Consider the following 7,082-nt stretch of genomic DNA (forward strand, 5'->3'; position numbering starts at 1 on the left):
GCCACCACTGCCTTACGTTATTAATTTTGTTATGATTAGCTTCGCTTGTGAAGAAGCCCGGTCGGGCAACACTTTGATGTTGACCTCGGCGTCTCTCATTGGTTGAGACGCTTACTCGATTCCCTATTTGCTGGAACCTGCAAATACATTTTTTATACACAAAAAATATATTAGTGGCAAGGAGTGGGGGAAAAAAAAAGAGATAGTGTTAATACGATAATTTTTCAAAGTCGAGAAAAGATAGGATAATCGATGAAGAGAAAGTTTAAACACACGATTTTTTTTTTTTTTTTTTTGACACAAAATGTTTTATCACAAAAAGGAGAAACTTTGCCTAGTTTTATTTCCAAAAAATAAAGGGGTTTCAGAGAAATTCGACTTGGAGGCCTAGTCTTTTTCAAGAATATTTCCTGCTTCGGCAATAAACTTTTCGAAGACAGCTTGCCTCTCTTTTTTGGTTTTTACTTTGAGAATGTCCTCGAAGCACAGTTTCGCATACTCGAAAACATCAGTAAGTCGAGTTTGGGCAGTTATCTATCTCGGAGTCAGAGGAAAAATCCGATGGTTCAGCTCGGCTGTTGGCTGATGGTCCGTGGTTCGGCATGTTTCGTCTGCTTAACGGCGACTGGGCTGCTCCCGGTAACTGGCTTCTGGATTTTTTCAAAGTTTTTGCGGAAGTCCGTAGAACGATTTAGCGATTTGAAGTCCGTAGGTTGAGTATTCGTTGCGCGATTGGACGTTTGTGTCTCGTTGGACTTGTACTTTTTCGCTCGGACGACTGGACTTGGATTTTCGGCAACTGTTTGGAAAATTTCTGTGGGAGATGTGCAAATTTTTTGCCGTGGTGCCGAATTTTGAGGATGGGAGCACGAGAATTTGTTCAGGTTAAGTTGAACACTTCTCGGCATCATGGTGATGGCACCGTTCCCGTTTTTTTCCATCCGTGTTTTCGGGCTGGCTACGAAATTGTTTTTCAGTGAGTTCGGTGGGATTTTTTCGGCTTTCATCTTTTTTAGCTCGTCTGTGTAGGCACTGCACTTTTTGTAGCTGGCTGGATGACCGCTAGATTTGCAGTTGACACAGGACGGTGTATCGATTCCAAAGACTTTTAAGCACGGCTGTCCCGTATGCTTTTCAGTGCATTTAATGCGTCTTTCCTCGAAGGTGCAGAGAGCCGATCGGTGAGAGCAACGTTGGTATCGGGTGCAACGGACCGGCGAAGGGCGACTGGGAAACCGACGGAATGGTGAGAAATTCACTGAAATGAATTTGAGAGAGGAGATATCGGAAATTCGGTGGGACGGTTGGTCACATGCAAGTGTGATTTTCCAGAGTGGAAGTTTCCTCCGTCGAGCCGATCTTTTTTTGGAAGGCATCTGGGAAATGCTTAGGACGTTGAAACCAAGTTTTTCAAGTTCAGCCTCGATGTCTGAACTTAAAAAATTAACTTAACTAACTGAACTTAATTATGAGCGACTGCATGCATCGGGCGAAGCGATTTCAAGCTGCTATTGTAATAAAGGCTTCATCCAAAACGAACGCATGTACTGCCATCTATTGTTCAAAACCATTACCAAGTCGGTTGAAAGATTATGAAAAATACCGTACAAAAAAGTGTAAAAATTCGAAAAATCACGAAGAAAATTCTAGAAATCATCAGTATATAGCGTTTTATGTTGGAAAGTTTATTGCAGAGAGAACACATTACATGCGACAATCATCTATTAAAATATTTTTGAGGTAATATTGTTTGAGTAATTGTGAAAAACTAGATCTATCATACTTACCTGGCGCTGGAGATGCCTTGATCAAGAAGGTGGCTCTCCCGGGACGAGGCCTTCCATTGCACTCTGGTTGGCTGAATCCCGCCACATCCGCAAATTGCGGTTGCTTGGGGCGCATAATTTTTGGTAGCGGGGTTAGCGTTCGCGCTGACCTCACCCTCATGTGAGCTAATTAGTACAGTATTGATTTGAAAGATCCGAAGCAAGGGGACCCCTTTAACCGGTTTTCTAGCTACTCTTTTCGCAAAGCGTATTAAAGATGCTTTGTCTTTTCGAAAAAAGTATTCCAACGGGATACGGTCGCGTATCCCGTTGGAATACCAAGTAAAATTGCTGTTTTTTGATACATTTTATTGTTCTACTTCACAAAATCATTTTTTCTGAGTTGCTGCCACAAATACCGCTGATTATCAAAATATTTTTTATATATTTTTTTGAAAGTTGTTTTATTTTTGACAGATTTTTTTTTTCGACCCATGTATGCAATGTTAAATGAATGGGAAGTATGTATGTTTGTAAAATCGAAAAGGGAATTATCAGAATGGGGAAAACATTTTCCCCATTTAAAAGATGGCCAATTCAACGTACAGTGTGAATGTATAAAATTTTGATTTCATCTTTCTCTTATAATTCGACCTTGCATTCGGAGCCACAACTAGGGGAGAGAAGGCGGGTCTGGTGCTCCGGACCGGGGAAGGGGGCAAATTTCACCCTTTTACCTCTCCTTTACTTTAATCAACATTACAAGGTGCCAGAATGTGTGCTTGCCATAGTTGCGGCCCTGCCCACATTACTTGTTGAACATAGAACAGAGCCCGATTTCCGTATGGGGAAGTGAAGCATTTGCCCTGGGCCAGAGCCGCAAATACTGTAGATGCATGGTCAGCCGGAGCAAGCAAATATTTTGACTCCCTTTGTAATGTCGAAAGAGAGGTAAAAGGACAAAATTTGGCCCCACCCCCCGATCCGGAGCACCAGATCCACCTATTCCCTCCTGGCTGCGGCCCTGCTTTGGAGCTCCAACATTTAAATAATATGCGTTCACTGATTAACTAAACGTTTTTGATCCCGGTCACGGATGCGCCCCTCCCGATGTCTGATTTGGGCCCCGACATAGATGATCAAACTCTTCGATTTGCGGGTCACATGACAATGAAAACAGGGATAAAATTAATTTGGAAATGTTTAATTGATGCTTGAATAATTTCTGCATGGTTACTACTGCACCACAATCAATAGTGCAGTATATTATATAATTCGATTTCGTATACGTGTTACCCAGGCGTGTACTTTTTTAGTCTGCGGGCCACAAACTAATACAATTATCGTGTTGTAAGCACTAGGTACTTTCTTAACAACACTTTCTCGCGAGCCGGATGGAATCTCTTGTCATCCCTCCCTTGGAGTTGGAGGGGACTGATACGGAACTACAACCCTTATACAGAAGGGGCAGTGGTACATTGCATTGTATATTTATTAATTATTAGGGGCTCAGCTCCCCTCGTAAAATTTATTAAGGAGAGGTTCAAACAGCCTCAACCCCAGGTTCCAGTGCCTATGTCCTTGGGGCAGGGCCAGGTTTAGTCATTCAGCGGCCCGGTGCAAGAACATTTTTGCGGTCCTGGTGATAGGGGTTAGGCCCAGAGGTTAACTCATTTTGGTCTATAAATCCACCGAAATTTATTTTAGGGGCGGGGTCTTCGAATTCAGATCCGTCAAAAAATCGTACTGATCGTACTAGCGCATGGGCAGACAGGGTTATGGGCAGTGCAGGTGGTTAGAAAGCTTCAAGTTAACGAGAAATATGTAAACAATATAATGTCTAATACTGTGAAATACGATTTTGAATCGGGGTGACTGGCACTTGAAGTGTGATAGGGCGAGAGCCCCTTGCACCAAGGGCTCATCACAGCGTGAAGGCCATAGCCAATTTATGGGAAAGGCAGACTGGGCTATAGGGGCTTTAGTTATCGGTCTTATACTTCCAATATATAAAAATATAAATTTTCTTGAAATTCAACCAAAGAAGCCAGATAAAAATCTTAGTTTAGGGTTCCTTTCAAAAATCAAGGCCCCATCCAAGAATGGGGGGGGGGGCGACATATTTTTCATCAATAGATTCAATATAATTTCAAGTTCTGACTTTTTAAAGTATGTAGTTAGCGTGAAATATTATACATAATCAATGCAGTAAAATCCATTTTTACGGCCCCTAATAATATGCGGCCCGATGCAATCTCACCCTTCGCGCCTGCTTAATTCCGGCCCTGACCGGGGGCTGGAAGTTGTGCACCAACAGTTTAACCAAACGTATTAAAGGAGAGGTCTTCAACCTTTTTCTAGTAGCGAGCACTGCTTGTACTCACCATCAAAAGAAGAGCACCCTTATAGCAAGTTTGACATACGAATGCATGAAATCATCGTGTATGATTTCAATCAGCATGATTTCAATCCTGGAATGCGATGTGTGCAAGGTGCTTAATTGGAACTATTGATCAAGTGCCCCCGAGCACGAAATCGGACACGAGTATTGAGCGCTCTGGGTGGTTCAGAGAGCACCGTGGTGCTCGCTAGCAACGGGTTGAAGATGCTTGTCTTAAAGCGTATTTGAAAATATAATTTTTTTTTGAAATCGTACAGTGAACCGATTAAAATTATTGAATGGATCAGACTGGATTGAATGAATATCTCATTATCATGAGGGCCACCTCTACGAGTGACGCCTCCGGGCCGTGTCCGGGTGGGCCCATGCATTAAGACGGCACTAGGAAAGAGCGAGATGAATTTTTTTCTACTGCAGTAAAAAAACGAACGAAAACCCCCTTCTCCTTGTTATTGCCCCTTACCCACGGTTCCGTGGTATCCTGTTTGGGAATCGATTTCACTACATTATAACTGTTTCAACAAGTTCAGGCGTGCTTGCATTGGGCAAAAGAAATCTACAGGCATACATTGCTCTAATTTAGGTGTGGGCGAGTTCAAAATAATAATAATAATCAAGTACTGTATTACCAAGAAAAACAATTTTTTCTTAATTCAATCAAAATCATTAAACACTTTTAAATGTATCTAATATTTTTCTATCCCTGTATGTTTTTTTCTCCGTAAAGACGCGTTCCTGATCGTTTCCCTCGTGGTGTCTAGAATTTACCTCTCGGCCGTCACTATTTAGTTTATTTAACATGCGGCAATATTTATTTCTAACAAAGAAATTTATTTACTTTTAACCCAGAAATTTACTTTTGTTATTGTGATATTTTTGTTGAGGTTTTTGTTATATTTCCCGTTATTGTTGATTTTTTTTTGCTGGCGATTGTTTCTTTCGGCGGCAATCGGTCTTGGCGACCTCGTCCGGGCACTACCTCCTATATAGAGGAGGTAGTGTATATAGTAGGAGTTAGTGGTCCGGGCCGATGGAAGTGTTTGGCGCCGAAAAAAAAAGTCGCCAAAATCGCCAATCTCTGGATTATACAGCACCTGTTCCATTTATCTGTTAATATGTCAAAAAAGTACTCGGTAACTGGACTGCTAAATTCATCCATTCGAGCATACTTATATCTCAGTACATATGTCTTATCCCCCTTATCCTCCCCTCAGGAGAATAATATAAGAGAACGTTCTTACGTCGTACACAAACAACCCTTATCCGTTTAGGATACAGCCTAGGAAAATTGGCTCTCTCTATTCCCCCTCCTTCTACCCTCTGTACCGCCACCAGGTGGCGCCCAGCAGCCTAAGAGCTGCATAAATCTAACGCCCCTTACACCAACCATGGCAAAATTTGCACATCTGTGACTACAATTGGCAGAACAATGATGAAGTGGTTATATTGTGCCATAATGGCACCGAGGCACCACGTCTGACAAATTATGGCTTTGGCTCGAGCATACTTACTTGGGGCTGAGATAGCCTTGATCACGAAGGGGGCATCTCTGGACTGAGGCCGGAACCATTGCACTCCGGTCGGCTGAGGTCTACCGCTTTCGCAAATTGCGATTGCTGGGGTAATTTTTGGTAGCTGGGACTGCGTCCGCGCTGTCCCTGTAAATACCCATGAAGTGTTTATTACGTGTTTCAGGGATTGACTATAGCAGTTAGGACACGCGCCCTATATATATTCTAGAAACCTTGCACGCCCCTACTTCCAATACAACCTAGAATCTTAATTGAATGTAATTACGTTTCAGATGTGTGTATTTCCCAGAGAGATCTGCGCAATAGGCGTAAGGGGCTCTAATGATGGACGATATCTGATGTTTTATTGATCTCGGGGGGTCTGTGGGATATATAAAGTAATTAAAATAAATATCATAATATATACCCAGGACACGGTCAACAACTTTCATCATAAAATAGCAAATTTCTCAACGAATTTATTCTAGCGTTTTAATCCCTCGACCACTGTTTATAAAATTCAATTGGTCGCAATCAATCATGAATTGGTCAAATTCAATCAATTCAAAGCACTGAATACGCACACATCAATGCACCCAGCTCACTATTTCAAAAAGATTTTTCGAAAGGATGGTAGTAGAACCAATGCGTTTCTCGAACACTAATCTAGACCAGGTTCTTTAGAAGCCCCTGGAATATTCTAAGATTGTCTGATGGGTAAAAACCAAGCAGAAGGAAAGTAACGGCAAGCGATTGGGGGGGGGGGGCTCAGAGACCTGTGAAAAAGCACAGATGTGAAGCATATACACTGCTCAAAACAATTAGGGGAGCACATTGTTTAAACAAAATTACGCAAAGATGTATACCGATAAGTAACATAAAATGAATCATCCATAATTTAAAGCCTAGCAGGAAACGGAAGAAGAAAACTTCATATGCAAATCAAAGTTCATGACGTCAAAAATCAGAAAAAGGAGATAAGGGCAGAAATCGGGATGTTGCAGAAACGTCTATTTTACTGCCGTAACTGTGAAATTCGATTGCGCAGTATTTTTTTTTTTGAGGCAAGGTGACTTACCGGAATCCATTGCATGGCGTGTTATAGGCAGACTGGATCCGGGCAAACACAACGTAGTGTCGCGGACGCTGTTGGAGTCGCCAGAAGTGTTTTTGCAAAGCTGTGGAATCGATTCCAAGAAACAGGAAATGTTAGACGTCGACCAGGGCAAGGTCGGCCACGCGCCACTACAACAACTGATGACCGGTATATACGGTTAACAGCCCGTCGAAACAGAACAGAGAATGCTACGCAGCTGCAAAGACGGTTGCTCTTGGCAACAGTACGTAATCGGCTTCATGAGGGAGGGCTCTATGCACGTAGGCCAATGGTCTGCATTCCGTTGA

General features: G+C 42.3%; 2 non-coding genes across 2 annotated transcripts; both read left to right on the top strand.

The window, feature by feature from the left end:
• The first annotated feature begins 1,779 nt into the window (after positions 1 to 1,779).
• Positions 1,780 to 1,941, top strand: LOC149067979 (U1 spliceosomal RNA). Its single transcript, XR_016195309.1, has one exon. It is a non-coding gene; the product is annotated as a U1 spliceosomal RNA (small nuclear RNA).
• Positions 1,942 to 5,670: 3,729 nt separating this feature from the next.
• Positions 5,671 to 5,829, top strand: LOC149067980 (U1 spliceosomal RNA). Its single transcript, XR_016195311.1, has one exon. It is a non-coding gene; the product is annotated as a U1 spliceosomal RNA (small nuclear RNA).
• Positions 5,830 to 7,082: the final 1,253 nt, after the last annotated feature.

Source organism: Pholcus phalangioides, unplaced genomic scaffold, assembly GCF_987345545.1.
Source record: "Pholcus phalangioides strain wild (caught in Gottingen) unplaced genomic scaffold, Ppha-v1.0 ptg000028l_1, whole genome shotgun sequence".
Taxonomy (NCBI): domain Eukaryota; kingdom Metazoa; phylum Arthropoda; class Arachnida; order Araneae; family Pholcidae; genus Pholcus; species Pholcus phalangioides.